The 24,813-nt window shown below is 36.4% G+C and overlaps 1 non-coding gene across 1 annotated transcript; it reads right to left on the bottom strand.

Annotated features, from left to right (window-relative positions):
• Positions 1-3,859: 3,859 nt before the first annotated feature.
• Positions 3,860-3,971, bottom strand: LOC138144068 (U6 spliceosomal RNA). Its single transcript, XR_011163853.1, has one exon. It is a non-coding gene; the product is annotated as a U6 spliceosomal RNA (small nuclear RNA).
• Positions 3,972-24,813: the final 20,842 nt, after the last annotated feature.

Here is a 24,813-nt window from a genome sequence, read left to right as displayed (position 1 = left end):
AACCTGTTAAAATTTATGTAAATGAAATTATCTGTTTGTCTTTTATGATTTCTTCTTTCTCTGATTTTGTTAAGAATTCTTAATTGTTGGGGCAGCTAGGTGGCATAGTGAATAGAGCACCAGAGGAGTTCAAATCGGCCCCAGACACTTAATACTTACTAGCCATATGACCTTGAGCAAGTCACTTAACCCCAATTGCCCTGCCTCCCCCCCTCCAAAAAAAAGCAAAATAAAAAAATCCTTAATTGTTTCTAAAGATTCTTCCTCTCACTCTTCTCCATTTATTTGGTAGCAATGTAACCTTTTTGGTCATAATTTTAAAAATCTTTTATCTATAGGATCATAGACAGAGGTAGAAGAGATAAGTCCAACTTCCTCATTTTATCAATGGGGAAACTGAATCACAGAGTTGAAGTGATTTGCCCATGGTCTGAAGCAAGATTCATAATCATGTCTTTCTGAGTGCAAGTCCAGTGATCTACTAACTACCCTTCTTTACAATCACAGGCTATGGAAGAAGTAAAAAACCAACAGAAACCTCTTAATTTCAGTCAAAATGCTTTCCAGTTTTCAAAGTCATTGTATCAAATTGAAAATCCTCCCTCAATTCATGTTTTATGGTTTATCAACTATGAGAATACTTTTTACCACTTCTGGCTCTTGCTTACTGAGTCTGTTCCACTTATTTACTTTTCTATTTTAAGCCATTTTTCATGTTTACTACTTGTACTATAAAGTGAGCTTTAGAATAAAGCTATCCCCCCTTTAATCTAACTTTTTAATTATTTCCTTGAGACACTAGAACTTTTGTTTCTCCAAAAAAACTGAATTATTATTTTGTCTAGTTCTTTAAGATATCCCTTTAGTTTACAATATTTTTTTAGTTCTCCCTTGATAATGATATTGGTAATTCAATTAACAAATTAATTAAAGTAAATGTAATAATTTTATTATATCATGTGTATATTATATTTAATATTCAACTCACCTTATTCACATATTATACATATTAATATCTATATTATATCATATTACCATAATGTCATCATTAGCCATGAATAATCACATAATTATTTAACTCTTCCTTTATTTCTGTAAAGAAGGTCGCATTATTGTTTTTATGTAAATCTTTCATGTGTCATGGTAGATTAACTCACATATATTTTATTCATTTTATAGTCACTACTAATGGGAATTTATATTATTATCATGTCTTCCTATTTTTTTTAGTACTTCATAGGAATGTTAATGATTTTGTGCATTTACTTTGTATCTTGCTCCTTTGCTGAAACTATTAATCTCAATTAGTGTCTTTTTTCACCCTCTAAGTTTTTCTCTAAAACACTCTCTTGTCATCTGCAAATAGACTTGATTTTATTTCAGTAGTAGTAGTAGTAGTAGCAGTAACATTTATATAGAGTCTTTTATGTGCCAGGCATGTACTAAGAACTTTAAAAATATTTCTTTTGATCCTTACAGCAACTCTGGAAGGTAGGTGCTATTATTATCTTCATTTTATAGCTAAGGATATTGAGGCAAATAGTTTAAGTAACTTGCCTATCATCACACAATTAGTAAGTATATAAGGCTAGATTTGAACTTAGGCTTTCCTGACTCCAGGCCTGGCACTCTCTACTGCACTGCCTAGTTGTCTTATTGATGTTTGCATCTTTGTTTTTTTTTCTTTTATCTAACTGCTATAGCTAGCATTTCCAGAATTAGTTCAAATAATAATGGGGAAGGACTTATTCTTGTTTTACCTTTATTGTTGAGCTTCTGGTTACCCTTTTGCTCAAAACTCTTCAAAGGTTTCCTGATGCTCAGTACTGTAAATAAAATCCAAACACTATAATCTAGCATTCAAGTTTTTCTGCAATCATGATTCCTCTTTCCTGCTTCCCTGTATATAGTTTATGTGTCAGTCAAACTGAACTCATTCATTATCAATGAAATTTAGATTGATTGAGGCTTTAAAATAAAGGAGAGGTTTTGAGTAATAGAGGGAGAAAGAGAGCTTGAAAGTGACAACAGGGAAGAAGGAATATTCCAAATTCTCTACCTCAACTAGAAAGTCAGTACATTTGAATGTATATGCAGCCAGTACTGGAAAAGATGGCCAGGGAAAAACCATCATGAAGAAGAGCTCAGATTTCAGTGAGAACAAAAATGTAAAAGAAGAATGAAAAGTTTTAAGATGAAAACAAGTTTGCTGTCCACAGAACAGGTATTCCAAAGAGAGCAGTGGAAGAGGTACCTCAAAGGATTGGGTTGATGAGGATGGGAATAAGGGAACAGAGAGTGAGGAATGGAGAATTGATTTGAATGACAGCCAGGGCTCAGAATCATTGAAAACAATGAAGATATCATAAAGCAGGAATCTGTTAATCAACAAAGGAATAAGTTTGTCAGTTATCAATGACGCTAGGGATTTGGCCTCATTGAGCAATATCCTCATGGGGGAAGACTCAGGCAAGTGACTAGTGAAGGGAGACTAATGGAATGACATTTTCCTTCTTTCCAGGCAGACAAAGGCAGGATAACTATTTTCTCAGTCTGGGAGATGCTATGAGGATATAACCAAGTGGTCTGTATTGTTTGTTATGCTTATCATTTCTTTTCCAAAAATACATCTCATGTATAGCTAAAGTACTTTTGCCAATTCAGCAAAACCAGGCAAAAAGATTGCCAGTGGTAGGGACTCAAAACCTGTCTTTGATTGCATAAATCCACAATAATCCATATGTTTCATCTATAACGTGTTCCTATGGTGACCTAGAAACAGATAATCCTGAGGGAATGATTACTAACTCCCCGAAAAAATATTTAAAAAAATTTTTTTCCAATGGCTAGTGGTAGAATACCCCAAAAGCTAATATGAGCTTGGAACCAACAAGTTTCTTATCTTTCTTATCAAATGGGAACAGATTAATGACTAGAAGTATATCCAGGTACTTAAAATATTGATTAGGAAACTGACTTACAGAAAGACTTACTGACTTGCCCAAGGTCACATACCTATTAAGTATAATACAGAGGATGGGAATCCAGGTTCCTATCTCCAGATTCTGGGCTCTTTTCATTAGAGGAGTATAGCAGTCATTGAGAGATACTGGAGGGCCCCCAGGACACTTCGGGGGGTCCACAAGGCCAAAATTCTTTACATAATAATACTAAAACATATCAGTTTCTAACATGGTAAATATTGACAAATATATGCAATATAAACAAAAACTTTGTGGGTGGGTCCTCAATAATTTTTAAATTCTCTTTTACAGCAGGTTACTATATGGACTTTCCCCATAACCTCTCTTTCAATCAAGTTTCCTACTGGTTTTGACTCCATAAACCATCATGCCCCAATTCCAGGTACACCTTGTTCCCCACCCCACTCCTGCTTTTCAGTTTCCTTTTGTGTATTATCTTCCTGCATTATGTTTTAAACTCCTTCAGGGCAGGGGTTTCTTATTTGTATCCCCAGTACTTAGAGTTCTTGGAAGCTTTATAATTTTATTATTATTATTATTATTTATTAATATTTATTGAGTTGAATGAAACTGAAAAATGAAAAAGAGTCCTAAGACCAAAAAGTCTGAGAACCAATGCACCATACTACCCTTTCAGATTTGTTTTTCAATGATTTATTTTGAAAATAGCATATCCTTTAGAAATACCTCAAAACTATATGGTACCTTTAAAGGTTTTGAAAACTCTCTCCCATTCTTGCTTTTACCAAGCTTAAGTTATTATGAATATAGAAAGAAATGCTAATAAAACATTTTTAATTAAATTAAATTTCATTTTCATATACTCATTCTTTCCCTCTTACATCCTCCCCTGGTACCCACTAATTGAGAAAGAAAAAAATATGAAATGCTTTACAAATTTGTATCTTATTCTTGTTCGGGGACCATGCTAATCTTCTATGCATCCTTCCAATTTTAGTATATATGCTTTCACATTTTTAAAAGCACCTACTATTTCATTTAAGGTAGGCAAGCCAAGAACACTATGGAATTTAACATACTGAAATTTGCATAATTATCTCATTTAAAAAGAATTGTTTTGTGCAGGCTTTTGAGGTGTTATGTAAACAGTTAAAATACAAGAACCATAAAAAATATTTTTAAAGTCCTTTCTACAAAATGGGTCAGGTCTAGTCATACATGAAGTGTTTTGAACATTTAGAGGTTTTGAAGGGGAAAATAAATTAATCTTTCTGAAAATGCATTTTGTCATGATCCTCTATCATTAAGAATCCACCAAAGTTCTCTCCTGCCTGGCAACTACAGTTTTTGCAGCCTGGAATTAAATGGGAGCCCAACAGTTCTTATTTCCCTACAGAATATATTCTCTTACCAAGGCCCACTGCTGACATATATGCTAAAGATAAAAATGGCCCTCAGCCCACAGGAGATTTGGCAAGCAAACTGAACCACTGGTAAAAAAAAAAAAAAAACAACAGTGGTATTATACCCTACATCCTAATTTATCAATGTAAGAATTCCTAGACTTTACTCCGTGATTATTCCATGACTTATATTCTGAATCGATAATGTAATAGTGGATAGAGTTATGAGTTTGGAGTCAAAAAGATATGGGTTCAAATGCTATCTCCTATACTAAGTAGCTGTGTGACCCTCCAGAGTTCACTTCTTTCCTTTTCAGTTTCCTTGGTTCTAAAATGAGAAGGTTGGCAGGGAGACCAGACAAAATGGTGGAATAAGAGGAACAAGTTAAGACCAAATGCATCCACAACTATTCCAGCAAAGATTAAGAGGTATGTCAGAATAAATAATGATTGAGAAATGCAAAGAAAAATCACAGTACATCATATTTCCAATCTAAGATTACAAATTCAACCCATAATCAAGTGATCAGGGCAGGATCTGTAGAATAGGAGTGGTCTGTGATCACAGACACAGATTCAAAGGCTCCAAATAATACTAAGTCAACAGTAAGGAACACTCAGAGCAGATTATGGGCTCAGCCCTGGTACCTGGACAAAGCTAGTCTAGCAGTACACAATTCAGGTGTGGTCCTAGAATAGGGTTAGGCCAGCAATGTGGTCACTTTGAACCAGCTGAGTCTTCCAGCCTATTGATAGGGCTGGAGCCAACTGCTATCTAGTAGAGTATCATCCAGGGGCAAGTCAGGAACTAGATCCAAACTAGGTTTTGTAATCCCTAATGCTCAAAAGGATAGTAATCAGATGGTGCTTCTGATATGACTACATGGGATCTGTTTACAGCTAACTTGTTCAAGCCACCCCTATGATCCTTAAAGAAGACAACACCTAATATAAGAAGAATATGGTGGTCATAACCAGATAAGACAAGCCAGGAAGTGAGATTAGAAGAATAAGTAAATAAACAAACAGCAACAAAAGAGAGATTTTATGAAGGCAGAGATGGCAAGACCAAAAACCCCAAACAGGAGAATAACTCCAAAATGTATACAAGCAAATACTCAAAAAAAAAAAAAAAACTTGGCCACAAGAACAGTAAGAATCCCTAAAAGTAATGACAAAAGACTTTTTTTTTATTTTTTGCTTTTTGGAGGGGGGAAGGGTAGGGCAATTGTGGTTAAGTGACTTGCCCAAGGTCACATGGCTAGTAATTGTAAAGTGTCTGTGGCCAGATTTGAACTCAGGTCCTCCTGACTCCAGGACCTATGCTCTATTCACTGTGCTACCTAGCCATCCCTGACAGACTTTTTAAAAGGAATTAAAATTATTTTCTAAATTATATAAGTTCTTTTGATGGAAAAATTAGAAAAGAAATGAGAACTTAAGAGGAAAGATATGAAAATAGGATAGCTCAGCTGAAGAGGCACAAAATTCAATCCAAATAACAGACTTCTTGAAAATTATAATGTGCTAAGTCAAAGTTAATGGTTCCATTAAATGGCAAAAAAATATTAAACAAAGTCAAAAGACTGAAAAAGAATAGAAGAAAATATAAGGCATCACATTGAAACTAACTATCCTAGAAAAGAAATTAAGGAGAGATTATTTAAGAAAAACTGGATTCCCTGAAAGTCATGACCAAAAAAAAAAATACCCTGGATATCATAAAGAAATCATAAAAGAAAACTGCCCAGCATTTTCAGAAACAGACAACAAAGTAAAAATAGGAAAAAAAAATCCACTAATTGCCTCTTGAGATATTTCCTAATATATTTTTTAAAGGCAAGCAATGCTATAGCCAAAATCCAGAGCTCCAAGGTCAAAGGAAAAATAATGAACAATTGGAAATAAAGAGTTCAAATACTGAGAACAGTCAGATTTATGTCAAATCATACAAGATTCAGCAGCTGTCAGTATAAAAGAAAAAAGAATGTATAATATACCAATCCAGAAGCAAAAGACCCAGAAAAAACTTACAAGGTAAAATGGACCTTCAAATTACCCCAATTTTAAAAACAAATGGAGAATTGAATAGAAACTTTGAAATACAAATATGGGAGTAATGATAAATATAAAAAGGTGATTATAACTAAGCAATTGGAAGGAATATTATAAAGATGAAGTGCTTATATTCTCATTAGTGGGAAAGGGGATATAACACTTGCACTTCCCCTAAGAACCTTAATGCAATCAGCAGTCATAGAGGGAAACAAATAAGATAAAGGATCTGGAAGTGATTTTCTTATGCTTTGATTTTCTTTTTCCTTTTTAGCTGTTTATAGTAGAGGTTATATTTTTGGTTTAGTTCTGGTCATCTACTTATGAAAGCTTGAAATACTTTCATTTTGTTGAATTACCATTTTTTCCCTTGATGCATTATGCTTAATTTTGCCAGGTAAGTGATTCTTGGTTGTAGTCCTACTTCATTTGCCTTCCAGAACATTGTGTTCCATGACATCTGATCCTTTAATGGTGCAGCTGCCAACTCCGTGTAATCCTGATTGTGACTATCCGATATCTGAGGCATTTCCTTCTGTCTGGCTACTTGTGGTGCTCTTCCTTCAATCTGATAGTTCAGAAATTTGGTTATAATGTTCCTAGTTTTTATTTTGAGGTCTCTTGCCTGAGGTGATCAATGGATTCTTCCAATACCTATTTTGCCCTCTTGTTCCCAGACATCAGGACAGTTCTCCTTGATAATTTCTTGAAAAATGCTATCCAGGTCCTCCTTTTTGATTATGGCTTTTAGGTGGTTCAGTGATCCTGATATTGACTCCCCTTTATTGATTTTCCCATGAAATATTTTACATTTTCTTCTATTTTTTTCACTCTTTTCAATTTGTATGAGTCTTGGTATCTTACAGAACCAGTAGCTTCCACTTTCCCTCTTCTAACTTTTAAAGTATTGTTTTCCTCAATTAGCTTTATACTTTCTTTCCATTTGGCCAGTTGTATTCCTTAAGGAGTTGTTTTCCTCAGTGGATTTTTGTATCTCCTTTTCTATTTGACCAATTCTATTTTGTAAGCAGTTTTCCAAGCTGTTGACTATTTTTTCATAATTCTTTTTTATCATTCTCATTTATTTTCCCAATTTTTCTTCTACCTCCTTTATATGAATTTTAAGCACCTATTTGAGTTCTTCAATAAGTTCTTTCTGGATTTGAGACCACTTCCCATTTTTCTTTGGGGTTTGACCCATAGGCATTTTGACACTAATGTCCTCTTCTGAGGGTATATCTTGGTCTTCCCCATTGCCATAATAACTTTCTATGATCAGACTCTTTTTTGTGGTTTTGTGCTCATCTTTGCTTTTTGGCCTTTTTCCTTTATTTTAAAATCGATCTCTACAAGATGGCGGAATAGAAGCAGGACCTCCCTGCAGCTCCAGGTTTGACCTTCCCCAATCCATGCAAAAAGGGGACTCTAAACAAATTTTGGAGTTGCAGAACCCACAAAATGACACAGAGAAGCTAACCTCCCACTGAGGGCAGCCCAGCAGGCCCCTAGGAATCAGCCAGCACAGCACTCAGGGAGCCTGACCAGCCCCAAGTCAGAGGGACTCCAGATCAGCAGCAGCTGTGGCCGTTTCCAGATTTATCAACACATAATTGTGAAGAACAAAATGAGAGGTCAGTGCAGTCTGGGCTTTGGGACCAAGTAAGAGGAGTGAGTGGCTTTTGCCCCCGGGGGCAAGAAGCCACTGAGACGCCAGCACAGCCAGCCAGCACCATGTGGCAGCTTCAGCTCCTGGCCTGAAGAGTGTAGGGGGACCAAGCACCAGTCTGAGGGGTAATGCTTTTGCTTTAACCTTCTTGGATCTGGATTGCAGTCTATGGTAGAGGTCCCGGGGTGTGTGTCTAGTTTGCCAGAGCATGTGGAGACCTCTGAGAGGGCACCCATCTAATACCTCTGGCAGCTGAGAAAACCCCAGTGTTTGGGATGAAAGTTCCCCTGTCTGGTGGCAGAGTCCTACTGTGGCAAAAAGCCCAGGGGTCAAATGACTGAGGGGTGACATGACCAGGCAAAGGAAACAAAGCAGACAGAAGATTCCAACATCAGACTCTTATTTTGGGGACAAAAAGGAACAAAGCATGGAACAGGAAGAAGACAGTGAAGTCAGAATTCCTGGACCAAAAGCTTCAAAGGAAAATAAGAGCTGGTTACAGGGCATAGAGCACCTTAAGAAGCACATAAGAGAAGTGGAGGAAAAATTGGGAAGAGAAATGAGAACGATGCAAGAAAATTATGAAATGAGAGTCAACAGCCTGACTGAGGAAAATAACACCTTAAAAAAACAGCTTAACTCAAATAGCAAAAGGGGCTCAAAAAGGCAAGGAGGAGAAGAATGCCTTAAAAAGCCAAATTTGCCAGATGGAAAAAAGAATCTTAAAAGCTCAATGAGGAGAATCATTGCTTCATAATTATATTGGAGCACATGGAAGCTAATGACTTTATGAGAAATCAAGATGCTGTTAAACAGATCCAAACAAATGAAAGAATAGAAGGCAATGTGAAATATCTCATGGGAAAACCACTGACCTGGAAAATAGATCCAGGAGAGATAATTTAAAAATTATTGGACTACCTGAAAGCCATGATCAAAGAAAGAAACTAGAAATCATCCTCCAGGAAGTTCTCAAAGAAAACTGCCCTGGTGTTTTAGTACCAGAGGGCAAAATAGAGGTTGAAAGAATACACCGATCACCTCCTGAAAAAGATCCCAAAAAGAAACTTCTTAGGAATATTATAGCCAGGTTCCACAATTCCCAGATTAAGGAGAGAATATTACAAGCAGCCAGGAAGAAATAATTTGAATATTGTGGAAAGACAATCAGGATAAGCCAGGATCTGGCAGCTTCTACACTGAGGGATAGAAGGGGTTGGAATATGATATTCCGGAGGTCAAAGGAGCTGGGATTAAAACCAAGAGTCATCTACCCAGCAAAACTGAGTATCATGTTTCAGGGGAAAATATGGTCATTCAGTGGAATAGAGGACTTTCAAGCATTCTTGATGAAAAAACCAGAGTTGAATAGAAAATTTGACATTCAGATACAAGAAGCAAGAGAAGCATGAGAAGGTAAACAGGGAAAAGAAATCATAAGGAACTTATCAAAGTTGAACTATTAACATTCCTACACAAAAAAAAAAACAATAATTGTAACTTATGGAACCTTTCTCAGTAGTTGAAGGGAATGGAAATATATATATATGAGGGTATGTGGACATATGAATAGATATGTGAATCTGTGTATATATGTTTACAGGTATACATAGATAGAGGGCACAGGACCAACTTAACAGGAAGGGATGATACTTTAAAGGTGAAATTAAGAGGTGAGAGAGGAATATAATGAGAGGAGATGGGGAGAGACAGAATGGGGTAAACTATCTCATATAGAACAGGCAAGAGAAAATGGTTACAATGGAGGGGAAGAATAGGAAGGCAAAAGGGAATGGGTCAACCTTATTCCCATTGAATTTGGCTTGAGGAGGGAATGAAATACACACTAAATAGGGTATCTCACCCTACACAGGAGAGTAGGGGGGAAGGGAATGTGAGGGGGGATGATGGAAGGGAGAGGAGGCTGGGGGGGAGGGAAGTTGGAAGCACCCACTTTTGAAAAGGGACAGGATCAAAGCAGAGAATAGAATAAGTGAGAGGTGGGATAGGAGGGTGGGAAATATAGTCAGTCTTTTACAATATATCTACTATTTTATTGTTTTGCATTAGCCACACATGCACAACCTATAGTGAACTGCTTATCTTCCCAGTAAGTGTGGGTGACAAGGGAGGAAGGGAATGAATCTGGAATTCAAAATTTTAAAATCAATGTTTAAATACACACACACACACACACACACACACACACACATATATATATATATATATATATATATATATATATATTATTATTATTAATACTATTTTACATGTGATTGGGAAATAAGATATACAGGTACTGGGGCATAGAGATCCACTGGAAAAGTCAAAAGGGAGAAAATATGGGAGAGAGCAGATTGGAGGAAAGGATATCCTGTGGGACTGCTATTTTGGGGCAGTGGGTTGGGGAAAAACAGGGAGAAAATTTGTAACTCAAAATCTTATGGAAATCAATGATGAAAATCAGAATTTAATAAAACATTTGAAAAATGAAGAGCTAAAAAATTTTTAAAAATAAATATAAAATCGATCTCTGCTCCCAGGTTAGAAGGGCTCTGTCTTGGGTTTCTTGTGGTAATGGCTGCTGTTTCTGGCTACTTGTCCTGAGGCTCTAATGTCCTGAGGCCCAAGGGGCACCCTTGTATCTGGTGCTATGTTGAGGAGTGGGGTGGTGGGTGTCTGGCACTGCTGGAGGGGGTCTAGCAGTTTGGTGTTGAGCTATGGTCCTAGTGGTGGTATCTGGAATGTGCTGAGGCCTGGTGGGGTTTTTATTATTCTTTTTAATTTATTTCTTTTTAGTTTTCAACATTCACTTCCATAAGTTTTAAATATTTTTCCCACTCCCTTCTCTCTTCCCTCCCCAAGATGGCATGTAATCCAATTTAGGCTCTACACATATATTCCCATTAAACATACTTTCACATTAGTCATGCTCTATAGAAGAACTAAAATGAATAGGAGGAACCATGAGAAAAAAAAAAAGCATAACCAAACAAAAAGAAATAGTCTGCAATGTTCTGCATTCAGACTCCATAGTTCTTTCTCTAGATATAGATGGCACTTTCCATCATGAGTCCTTTGTAATTGTTTTAGGTTCTTGCACTGCTGAGAAGATCTAAGTCTATCAAAGTCAGTCATTGCACACTGTGGCTGTCCAGGAGGGTTTTTCTGCATTTCCTTGGGGCTACACTAAAGCACTTGGAGGTCTGGCCACTGAAGAGTGCCTGCTTGCCCTGGCTATGCTGAAGCACATAGTGGTTCTCAGAGTTGGAGTCTGCCAATTTCCCTGGCTATGCTAAGGCATGTGAGGGGTCTTGGTGTTGGCATTTGCCTACTCCACCTCACTGAGGCACAGGATCTCCCACTAGTTTGCTGAGGTGGGGCTTGCTGGGATACTTCCTATTAGAATGTGCTCTCTTTTATCTGAGTGTAATGGAAATGCAAATTTTAAGATCTTCCTTGCCCCTAGGTTAAGTGAACTTGGAGCCTGTGGAGGGAGGCTTGTTTTTCAGGTATGCCCACACCTTGGTGCTTTGTGATTGGGCAGTGGGTCAAGAGGGTTGTTATACATTCTCTGAGTCAGGAGAAGCCTATATAAGCCCTGATGGGAGGTTTTGCTTTGGGGCTTACTTTGAGAAGTGTTATGTGATTTGACAGGATGAGACTCTGGGCAGCTGTTGAGTGACCCGCAGCTTTGAAAAACCCAGTTGTTGATGCTTCCTTCTCTGGTAACTGTAATTTGGTATGGATGTAATGTTTGGACAGTTTGGAAGCCTGTCTGCTTGATCTGTTTCTTTGTTTTGTAACTTCTGTCTGTATACTCTGAAGTTGCTGACCTTTTCCCCCTGAACTAAGTAAATGATATAGGTTTGATTGATTAAAGTAAGCTTGTTAACCCATTTTGAGTTGCTTTCTTTAGAAAAGCAGATCTAAGAACCTGTGTTGGCAGCCACCCTGGGGATGCCAGGGTGCTTGCTGCTGCTCTGAGTGAGATAGCTCTTTCTTGCTGATGTTCCATGTATCCCAAGCTAAAAGACTGTACCTTATTTTTCTGCTGGCTCTGCTGTTCCAGGATTTGTTCTAGGGCACTATTTTACAGTTGTTTGGAGGTGAATATGAAAGGGCAACAGCTACTTACTGCTTACTCTGCCATCTTGGTGCCTGGAAGTGAAAATCTGTTCTGATTTTGTTAAAAGAAGGAGAAATAGTTGTATAAGGGTAGAAAGAGGGCACTTATCTCATATAATTGCAGGATATAAATAGAATTCTATACAAATTAATAATGTATATCTGAGAGTAGGTATCACTTGAACCTTTATTTTATCTCAACTCATCAAAGAAGAGTGACACAAGTATAATGATCCTTTAGGAATGAGTAGCTATGAGGATGCCTAAGGAGGTGCAAATGAGGCCAGGTCAGAAACAAAATAAGTCCAAGCTCACTTGCTGGTTAGTAGTGGAATCTAGTCTGTGAATAGTCACTCTGCTTCCAGCCTAGGTGACATAGGACAGTCAGGCTCACAACCAAACAAAAAAGAAAGATAAGGTAAGACTATGTGTTTTGAATCTCTATAGGGGAAGATAAGAGAGACAGGGAATTTGAAGTGGTCAAACTCTTTGCAACAAGCACAGTATTGAACATTGGTGCTGGGCACATTCCTGTTCCTTGACCCTCTTCTTTTTAAAATAGAGTAGAAGAGCAAGGAGAGGAAAAAGTACACAAGATAGGATGGAAAAAATACACAATTAATTATCATCACTGCAAACAAAATTTGATGAAATCACCAAAAAAAAAAAAAACCAGAATAAAATGGAAGAATGGTTTAGAAAGCAGAATGCAAAAATATTTGTTTACAAGAAATAAACTTGAAAGGGAAAAACTCAAACAGTTAAAATGAGGGGAATAGATAAAAATCTATTATGCTTTAGCTGAATTCAAAAAGGCAGAGGGTAGCAATCCTGGTTTCAGAAAAGGCAACAGCAAAAATAGACTTGGATAAAAGAGATAAATTGACAAACTACATTTTGCTGAAAGGACTTTGAGTCAATGAATTTATAACAGTAGATAACATGTAAATGCTAAATAACAGCATTTAAGTACTTAAAGGAAAGTATAAATGAGTTACAGGGAGACATCAGTAAAACTATAATAGTAGAATGGGAAGTTCAATGGACCCTTTTCAGAGTGCGAAAAATCTAACTTAAAATAAACAATAATTAATTTAAGACCCTGACTAGAATTTTGAAGAAGTTATATATAGTAGCTAGGGGCAGCTGGTGGTATAGTTAGATAGAATGACAGACTTGGAGTCAGGAAGACCTGAATTCAAATCCAGTCTCAGAAACTTACTAGCTGTGTGACCCTCTGTAGTTCCTTAAGCCTCATGTGTAAAATGAGCTGGAGAAGGAAATGGCAAACCACTCCAGTATCTTTGCCAAGAAAACCTTAAATGGGGTCACAAAGAATCAGACATGACTAAAATGACTGAACAATCAACAACCAAGATATGGTAGATTTCTGGAAATTATTGAATGGGAACAGAAAGAAACATACATGTTTATCAGCTGTGCATGGCACCTTTACAACACTGACCATATATCAGGGCAAAAAAAGAAGGTTGGACTTGATTTCCAAGCTCTAAACATTTGATGTTAATACCCCATTAACTCTTTTGAATGGTTTTCTAGTATGAAATACCTGTAAAACAAACAAACAACCCTTGCCTTAGAGGTACTGTGGTATAGTTGCCATAGATTGGGAAGTAGAGTAAGTAAGTTCTGCTTGTGAATGCTGAATCAGATATTTACTAGCTGTATGACACTGGACTAGTTTCTGTGCCTTAATCTCCTCATCCGAAAAATGGTAGAGATGAGTTGTATTTGGTGGCCTTTAAAATTCATTCTGGCTCCAAATATAAGATCCTATAATCCAGTTCCAAATTTCCACTCATGCTAGTCCAAAATTATAGGCTATCAAATTAGATATTTCCTATTGGTGACTATGGGGTTATAGAGTGCCAAGCTTGAAGTCAGAAAGACTCATCTTTCTGAGTTTAAATCTGACCTTAGACCTGTATGACCCTTGGCAAGTCACTTAAGCCTGTTTACCTCAGTTTTTTTTTTATTTAAAAAATTAACTAGAGAAGGAAATGGCAAATCCCTTCAGTATCTTTGCCAAGAAAAGAAAGGACTGAACAAGAAATCGGTGATCATAGAAGCTCTCCCTGAAACAGGTTTCCATGAAGCTTCATTCCCAGCTATAGTATCTCTTAAGAGCTGTTAAAACACATGGTAGTTCACACCTGTGATATCTGTCACTATGCATCTCTTGAGCTTCAGCGGACTAGGTAGATAGATACATCTCTACACAAAGTCCAGCATCAAGCTATAGTGCTGATCAGCCATAGATTTAGGTCCATGAGTACCCCCTGTACTTCAAGCCTGGTCAAGATAGAGAGATAAGTCTCAAAAAACAGTTGTTACTAGCATAGGGATAAACAGATTGATTTGGGTGGCAGTTGGAGTCCATTTCATTAGAGATTCTCTCCAGTTTATCCTGTCCGTATCTTGTTTGTAAGTAATTGTTTTCATGCTGTCTTCACTATTAGACTGTGAGCTCCCTGAGAGAAAGGACGATTTTTCTTTTCTTTATATCCCCAGCACTTAGACCAGTGCCTGGCACATAGTAGGTCCTTAATAAATGCTTCTTGAGTTGACTAAGAACAGATGAGTTAACTTTAGTCACCAAAAAGTTCCTCGTGAAAATTAGATAAATGGACTAGATTCTGTCTCTTTTTTTTAAACCTGAAAGCCTTTCTTTCAATCTTTCCTTTGATATTTAGTTTTTCGATGACCTTAGACACATGAACAAGACAGCCTTTGAGGTTTCTCCCATCTCTAGATCTAATAATAATTAACATTTTGATCTAGCATTGTACAGTCTGCCAAAATCACATAGGTAGCAAATGCTAGACTCAGGATTCAAATCCAGGTCATTTGAGAGCTGCAGATTTACTTCTCTTTTCTCTTTATGGTATATTACTATATCCAATTTTATAGTAAATTACTATATCCAATTACTATATATTACTATATCCAATTTTCTGACAGTTCTGGGGTATTTTTTTCTATAGATCTTTTTTTAGTTAAATTATTTATTTTTAGTTTTTAATATTCACTTCCCTAAATTTTACATTTTCCCTTTCCCTTCCTTCTCCCTCTCCAAGACCACTTGCAATCTGATACAGACTCTACACATACATACCTTTTAAACACATTTTCACATTAGTCATGTTGCATAGAAGAATTATAACAAATGTGAAAAACAATGAGAAAGAAAAACAAAACAAACAAAAAAGAAAATAGTCTACTTCGTTTTGCATTCCAACTCCATAGTTTTTTTCTCTGGATGTGGCTGGAATTTTCCATCATATGCTGTTTTAGAATTGTTTTAGGTCTTTGTATTGCTGAAAAGGGCTAAGTCTTTCAAAATCAGTTCTCAAAAATCTTGGCTGTTACTGTGTATAATATTCTCCTGGTTCTGCTCCCCTCACTCAGCATCAGTTCATATGTCTTTCCAGGTTTCTCTGAAGTCTGCCATCATTTCTTATACCACAATAGAATTCCATTACATTCATATACCACAACTTGTTCAGTCATTCCCCAATTGATGAGCATCCCCTTTATTTTCAGCTCTTGGTCACCATTAAAAAAGCTGCTATAAATATTTTTGTACACATGAACCCTATTCCCATTTTTATGATATCTTAGGGATACAGCCCTAGGTATTCCTGGGTCAAAGGGCATGCACATTTTTAAAGCCCTTTAGGCACAGTTCCAAATTGCTCTCCAGAATGGTTGGATAAGGCCAATAATTCCACCAACAATGTATTAGTGTTCCAACATTCCCACATCTTCTCCAACATTTATAATTTTCCTGTTTTGTCATGTTAGTCAATATGATAGGTATAATGTGGTACCTAAGAGTTGTTGATTTGCACCTCTCCAATCAATACTTATTTAGAGCATTTTTTCACATGACTATAGATAGCTTTAATTTCTTCCTCTGAAAACTGCCTGTTCATATCCTTTGACCATTTATCAATTGGGGAATGACTTGTATTCTTGTAAATTTGACTCAGTTGTCTACATATTTTAGAAATGAGGCCTTTATCTGAGATACTGCTGGTAAAAATTCTTTCCAGTTTTCTGTTTCCCTCCTAATCTTGGTTGTATTGGCTTTGTTTGTGGAAAAACTTTTCAATTTAATGTAATCAAAATTATCCATTTTGCATTTCATAATGTTCTCTATCTCTTGTTTGGTCATAAATTCCTCCAATCTCCATAAATCTGACAGATAAACCATTCCTTGCTCCTATCTTTTGAGCTTTATACCTAGATTGTGTACCCATTTGGACTTTAGTATATGGTGTCAAATGTTGGTCTACGCCCAGTTTCTGCCATACTATTTTTCCAGTTTTCCCAGCATTTTTTGTCAAACAGTGAGTTCTTATCCCAGAACCAGGGGTCTTTAGGTTTATCTAATAGTAGATTGCTATAATCATTGACTACTGTGTCTTGTATACCTAAGTTATTCCAGTGATCTACCCCTCTATTTCTTAGCCAGCACCAAATGGTTTTGATGATTGCTGCTTTATAATTCAAATTAAGATCTGGTTGGCTAGGCCACCTTCCCCAGCATTTCTTTTCATTAATTCCCTTGATATTCTGGACCTTTTGTTCTTCCCAATTAATTCTGATGATAATTTTTTTCTAGCTATCAAAATTTTTTTTGATAGTTTGAATGGTATGGCCCTGAATACATAAATTAATTTAGGTAGAAAGGTGACCTGATTCTTGACTCAGACCAATTTTTAACTGTAATTCCACTTTAAGATAATTCCCAATGACCAAGACAAATCTACTATATTAATTTCCAACTTTTCTGTGGCCCACCTAACAATGACAAACACCAAACGACTAGGGTTTTTTGTCTTAAATCTTAGATTAATCTCAGGAACACGTTCATATTCACTGACTGATCTGAACACCTATACCCTTAGGAATTTTCAAGTCTCTAAAAAAAGTTCATCTATTCATCCATATTACCCACAGGTGGACTGGTGCTTTTGGTAAAAGAAGAGTGAAAGGCTAACCCTGAACTATGACTGTAATGGGATCATTATCCATAATACCTCCTATTGATCTCAGAACTTTTGGATCAGTTGGGCCACCTCTCAGTTTTAATATGATGGACTAGAGATCATGTAGCCTATTTTGCACTTATCCCAGGGATAAATAGAAAACTATAATTTACAAGACTTACCCGGTATGAACAGACTATTCATTTGGGCTCTGTAATGTTTGCTACCTTTCAGAAATTGAAGAAAGCAATTTTCCAAGACCAGACAAAACAGAAGGTAATTGTATATCTGAATGATAACCCTATATACTCCCCAGATGATGTTCTATGATACAAACTGTGCCAATATAAACATGAGTAACAAAACTACAAAAGTGCTTGTTTGGACACCAAGGACTGAGGGTCAAATCCCAGAAGGGAGAATATTTCATATCAAGGCCAATCATTATGAGTACAAGGACCTCCCTCTTTTACTGAAGTTTCCTACATATTCATTATTTTATGACATGGACATCTTATCTCTAGATGCTCACTTGTTATATTTTACTATGTAAATGGGTACATGACTTTAATGTCATAGTTTTTTACTCAATACAGATCATAACTGATCCATGACTTATCAATCTGTGTCATGCTTTCCCATAGACAGAATTCAGAGAATACATTCAATATATCTGAAAATTTCTTAAGTATTTTTCTATTTTTTATATACCAGGTCACCATTTAGGTTATCCAGCTATGATCCTTTCCTCTTGCTAAGTGACTGACTCACTTCCTTTTCTAATCATACTTTTCCTAGATGATATCTCTTACATGTACTTCTTGCATCCAGTTCATTACTAAAAATATACTATTTATGTTCTCCATTGCATTTTGGATTTTTTGTTGTTTAGTAATTTTTCAGTTATATCCAAATCTTAGTGGCCCCTTTTAGAGTTTTCTTGGAAAATACTGGTATGATAAGACATTCCCTTTTCTAGCTCATTTTACAGATGAGGAAACTGAGGCCAAACAGGGTAAGTGAATTGACCAGCTCACATAGCTAGTAACTGTCAGAGGCCAGATTGGAACTCAGGAGGAGACCTTACTCTGGGTCCAGCACTCTATCTGCTGTATCACCTAGTTTCCCTGTATTTTGAGTTGCCCATACCTAATTCTTTGGAGCTGGTAGTGTTCCAAGATTCACAACTATATAAATTACTGTAAGAATGCTTCATTGATTACCTGAAAATTTCCTGAGAAATTCTAGTCATGAATGAGGAATTGTTTCAAGAGTTAATTCAACATTGCCCTCCTCTTAGTTTATTCGAAGTCCTGGTGGAAACAGGCAGTTTGAACATATCTTTACAAGCTACACTTTCTCACAGTTAACTACAGTTTGTCATACTTTACTCAAAATTGCTTTATCCCAGAAACTAAATTAAATTAATTAAATTATACTAAGACTTCTATGTTGCATATGAAAAAAAAAATTTTGTTTGGTATTTATTAGAATTTGAAGTGAAAATCATCACTTTTTAAAAGAACCTATATGATATGGCAAAAGGAGGTGATTTTCACAAAAAAGTGTCTTTGATACGAGGCAATATTATCTTAAAGGAACTCAGTATTTCACTATGGCCCTAACCGATAAGCATCATCTTGAATACCTACAATTAGTTAAAAAACTCATTAAGAAACAGATCCAGGTGACACTACTGGTCAAGAAGCAATGTCGAGATTTGACTTATGGGTGTATTATGTCTCACAGCAATAGAATTGTTGGGTTATCCCACAAATTCAGATTCAAGAGTACTAAGGTAGATTCAAACCCACAGCACCTAAGTTCTTAAATTTGTGGGTATGCTGCTGTACAAAGATAAAAGAGATCATAAAGTAAGAGTGATCATAATATAACTGTAACTAGGTTCAAATACTGTACAGTGAGAGAACCGAGGTCCTCCTATGTTAGGGGAATCCATTGATGATGAAAACTTCCACAGATATTCCTGCATGTATATGTCTCCTGGGAAAGGTAGAAAGATCCATGAGCCTTCAAACTGTTATTCTGAATTAGGATTTAACTGAGAGGCCTAAACAGTTGATAGATAGACAGAGAGATAGAGTACGTATTTTGAGTGTATGCTTTGAGTAGCATCTATGGGAAAACATGGCACTGGCTGAGAAATCATGGATGGACTGGGATCTATACTGAGAGAATAACAATGTGATAAGGTCATGTACTCATTGATGCAGTCATACATATATACATACATACACACACATACACACAGAGCCTTTGTCTACACTCCTAACTACTAATTTGGATTTCATATCCTTGAATTTAAAGTATATTTACCTCTCTTCACCACCACGTTGGTTATATACACTGACCAAAGTGTCCCATTTTCTCTTTTGTGCTCACTCCACTATTATCAAACAGGTAGCACAACTGATCTCTTGGGAATTATTCTCAATTACTAATGTATCAATTCCCATTTCTGGTCACTTCCTTTCTTTGCACTTTAAGACAATACCATAATTGTACCTGGTAACATCTCCAGACCAATAGCCAGTTGGAGAGAACCAGTTAACTGTGTTTTGGTAGAATATTTTGTTGCCTCTCAATAGTGCAAGTATTGAGTCTGGTGTTCTTGGAACTGAAATTTCCAGATACCATGTGAATTCACCATTCATATTTCTAGAAGACTTGTGAAGACTCTTACTTCCACCCATTACCCATGAGCTCCTGCAATAGTGACTAATGTCCACAAAATATGTGGTCAGTGGAGTACTAAGTCTCCTGTCTGTGCAAGCACCCCCAAACTTCATGAATTGGGAAGGCTGGAAAGAGGGGCAGACATAAAAGCTTGCCTCTGTCCCCCTCCCACAAAACCTAATCTTAGTCTGGTATGTGCTTTTCATCTCACCAGACACTGTAAAACTTTGTCCATTGGTCTAGGGAGACCCCCAGGAAAAGAGAATGTTGTCTGAGCCTCATCTTAGGTATAGTTCAGAAAAAAAATAAGAGAAATAGTGAAGGAATCTTTTTTTTATAAAGAACACACAGGGCACAAATCTGGACACTTATGGCTGCTAAACAGCCAACAAAAGGACATAACTAAAAGTCTGCTGTCACAAAACATTTGCTAAGTGTCCCAGTCCCTTTTCTCTTCCCTTCAATTTGAAAATATTGAAAATATATTCAAAACACTATTAAAACTTGAAACACCTTTACCAAGCTCTTTAAAAAGGTCTCTCTCTCTCTTTTAGCAAATATGATTTCTAATTCAAACCTTATGGAAGGCAGCCACATAGGCAAAAATAATGAGCCATTTAGGGTCCAGGCCCATCAATGGTGACATACACCAAGATAGTACTCACATGCCAAAAAACTATGATGTTCACATTTAAATATCACGATAATTGAAGTTTGCCACAGCATGGTACAAAGAATCTATGACAGCAGGCCTTGTTTTAACTGAACCAATACTTTGATAAAGCTTACACAGCAGTAACTTGGTGGGAAACAAAGTCCATCTTTTCATTTTATTTCATTTCTTCAGTGTATTTTTTTTCTAGATATAGGTTTCCTGATTAGAATTCAGTGAACTAGGTTTCTGACCCACATTATCTTTAAAGATGTCTCATGCTTGACATAGTTCAATTGAATGATAATAATGTTTAGGGCCAAATGATGTAGTTCAATTAATTGTGATCCCTGCCTCTTGTTTATCCCATGTGATGTAACCAAGATAGACAGATAAACCATCTATCTCAACACTTTGCTCCCTGCACTCCTGATATCATTCCCACATCCCTCCCTCCACTGGAAACTTGGGCTCCACCTCTGACACTACACTGAGTTGGGATAGGTGAGATTTCACCTTGTCTTGCCTAGGTCAAGGCCTCTACCTCCCTTCAGGATCATGTCCAAATCATGTAATCCATCTCCCACCTTCAAGCTCCCCTTTATGTGTGGTCTTCCCCAATTAAAATATAAATTCCTTGTGGTCAGGGATTATCTTGTTTCCTCCAAATGTGCTTAGCATAGTAACTGTAAAATAGTAAGAGATTAATACAAATTGTATATACCTGTAACTCTATTATTTATTTATCTAGTTCTTTTTCTCTATCATCATTATCACAATACCAAAACAACAGACATTCATATAGGGTTTTAAAGATTTCAAGGTGTTTTTCTTAAAACACTATAACCTAGGTTTAAGAACACTACTCTACCTTTTTTACATATGAATACATTGATTAATTCATTCCACAAGCATTTATTAAATATCACTTATGTTTCATGCATTATGCTAGGTACTATGGTAGGCACTAAATTAGAGCATTCATTGTAAAGTAAATGAAATTCTAAGACTTTGAAAATGTGACTTGATCTTTTTTACCTCTGCACTTCCATCCCTTTATTTTGTAGCAAATGCCTCTCCAGATAAATGCTTATATGGGACCTGAGGCAAAAAGGGAAGCCCACACACAATACAGAATGGGATCCTGGGCTTCCAAAACTGTATCAAAATTGAGATGATGGTTTGGCAGCTACCCAGACTGAAGTCCTATAGCAACTTCAAAGATGGCTTTCCAGATGTCCCTTTTTTAATAGGAAAAAAAGAAGTTTCAGGATGATGATTATTGAGGAGCAATGTATAATTTGCTATGTCAGTTTCTGAATCTATACCAGTGGTTGGGAACCTTTGGCCTCAAAGTTAAATGTGATCAATCCTCTAGGTCCTCAAGTGTGGCCCTTTGACTGAATCCAAACTTAACAGAAAAAATCCTTTTTTTATGTGGATGATTAAGGTCACAGTTTTCCCATCCCTAAATCTATACTTTTCAATCACTGAGTAAAGTGATTCAATTGCTTAAGAGAGATGAGAATATGAGATTGGAATCTTCTCTGACTTGGTAAAGGTTAGTTGAAAAACAAGACATGGAAGGTCTTCTCTATGATGCTAGCAGGTGCTATGGAGTTGTCTAAGTCCAGACAGGTACATTATCTCTGGGATTATTATTGGTTAAAGAGTGGAAGAATTTCTTGGCTGGCCTTTAGGGGTGGAAGCAAAATACAAGGGTCAATTAACTCTTATAGGTTTTGTGTCATTTAAATGACAAGTGCCAGAATAGCCTTGATCCATTCTTTCAAATGAAGGATCAAAGGCCTTACAGATGTCCTTGGTTTTTTTTTTCTTCCCCCCCCCCCATCTTGGTATTCTACATGTGAAATTTCAAAATAGATCATAAATTCAGGGCGGGGTGGTCCTTCCAGTATACAAAGTATCTTATAAGGAGAAACTCATGACTTTAATGTCTGTCTAAATGCATATATGCATGTATATTCTATAAAAGCAATATTTATTCATTTACACACATCCCTAGAGTAAGGAAGGATTGAATTTTCTATATAAAATTTTAAGAAGCAAAACTAAATCCTTTTACACATAAGAAGGTGGGATTATGGAATTATAGAGACTTAACATTATGGAAAACATTGCAATTGTTAGTTTTGTTGGTTCTGCCATAGATACAAAGACAAAATTGAAACAGTTCTTGTCCTCATGATGCTGAGACCCTGAGACCCTTATCACTGCATGTCTGAATATGTAGTAGTCATAATTCCCACATACAGCTGGCAGTGTTGTCTCTGACATTTTCCAAAGTAGTGATTCTACTCTCACAGAGCAGCTGAACAGCAAAGTGTCATTTGATTTTTACTGTGAGGAGTTGAACCCAATGAAATTGACTATGGAATGTGCACTTGATATGGTGACAACTCTTTATTTTTTAAAAAGCATACAAATCATATGAACTCTTCAAAAACATCAGTGCTACTTTCACATTTCTGACAACTGAAGGCCAAAAAAAAATGCATGCAAAACAGTCCACAGATTCTTCATAGGAAAAAAAGGTTCAAAACCCAATCATTTGCAAAGAAAATGGTGACAACTATATTTTGGGACTTCAGTGGTACTTTTCAATAAAGACTAAAATACAGTGATAAGTACTTCCAACTGAGAATTTTTTCATGACACTGTGAAGTCATCACTTGAGTTGAAAAGTGCCCTAAAGAGGAGTTATTTGGCAATAAGACAAAACCCTCCACATTGCCAAAGCGACACTAAAGTGTACTCAGGAGTAGAAATTTGAATTCTTATTACACTCCCTGTACAATTTTATTATAATTATTGTTTTGTTCATCTGGACTTGTGACTTCATTAATATGGGGAACTCCCAGTGTAGAAATTATAACCATTGATGTGAATCCACAACTCCTCTGTAACTTATACTATTAAAGAATTTGCTCAAGCCCTGAGAGATCAAATGACTTGCCTCTAGTCACACAAGCATTGTGTCAGAAGTAGCCCTTGAACCCAGAACTTCCTGACTCTAAGCTTATCCTACTATCCATTACTTCATACTGCCTGTCTTTGTTTTTTCCTACTGGAAAGTTCAAAACCCACAAATGCCCAACCAGTCTTACATCTTTATAAAGTAGTGCTTGACCACAAATCCCATGCAAAGGTGGCAACTCACATAATTCCCAACTTGTTTTTGATTTTTCAAAATTCCTTTCACTCCCACCCCCACTTCCATTTTTCAGTTAACCATAGAACAAATAATTGGTTTGTTGTTTCCATCATGTCAATAACAGCCTCTTTTTCACTTCATAACCTCCCTATACCTCTGCAATAGCTTTAGGCTTGCCCATCTTCTGGAAGCTGTCAAACCTTTCCAACCACTTCTCAAACACTGTGATTTATCCAACTTAGGATAAGCAAACCATGCCAGCTTGACACATAGTTTCATGTCCCTGAGAGAATGTCAAAGAAAATGTCTAAAAAAGCTAAAAAAAAAAAGTTGTCAGGCTTGGGATGACTTCATTGAAATAGGTACTTTTGTACCTTAATCTGCATCAAACCTACCCGGAATCTCGGTCAAAGAGGTCTCCATGGCTAATTATTAAAAATGAAGTGACAGCCAGGAAAATAACTGCAAAAGCCAAATTTTGGTTCTTTTCGTATATTTTATCATTTTATTTTTTTCTTGTTTCCTTTTACTGCAAAATGCTATGAGGGGATTCAGGATTGTTAAAGGCTGGCCATGAATTAGACAAACTTGCCAGTCAAGAAGTGAATAGCTTGATGAATCACATTATAATATGTAAAGGCCATAGAGTTAAAAGGTAATGATCAGGGATAGCTATTATCACCATTTCACATATAATGCCACTTACATGATAAGGGGGCTAGGAAACTTGCTCAAAATCATTTATGGAATTTCAAGTGGTGTTAAGAATAGGACATGCCAGCTCATCTAAGTCCCAGTTTTGTTACTGTAATCATTGGGTAATAGTGTTGGCTCCTGGACTCCAGAGGGTTTCCATGACTTCATTTTTTTTCTATTTAAGTAAGTAAAGGATCTGCAACCTTATGTTCTTTGTAAATTTTGACACTTAAAAAAGATAATTTTAGAAATACTATCAATTTTTTAAATTGACTCTATTCTGAATTAGTTAGAACCTAGAGAAAGAAAATGTGAATGAATGACAGTGTCTTGCATATTCATACAATAGATTTAGAGAAGGAACCTCAGGGACCATCTAAA

Source organism: Petaurus breviceps, unplaced genomic scaffold (assembly GCF_028583685.1).
Source record: "Petaurus breviceps papuanus isolate PSGF00001 unplaced genomic scaffold, PetGlider_PUasm1.0 90683, whole genome shotgun sequence".
Classification (NCBI taxonomy): domain Eukaryota; kingdom Metazoa; phylum Chordata; class Mammalia; order Diprotodontia; family Petauridae; genus Petaurus; species Petaurus breviceps.
This window is presented reverse-complemented; position numbering and strand designations above follow the sequence as displayed.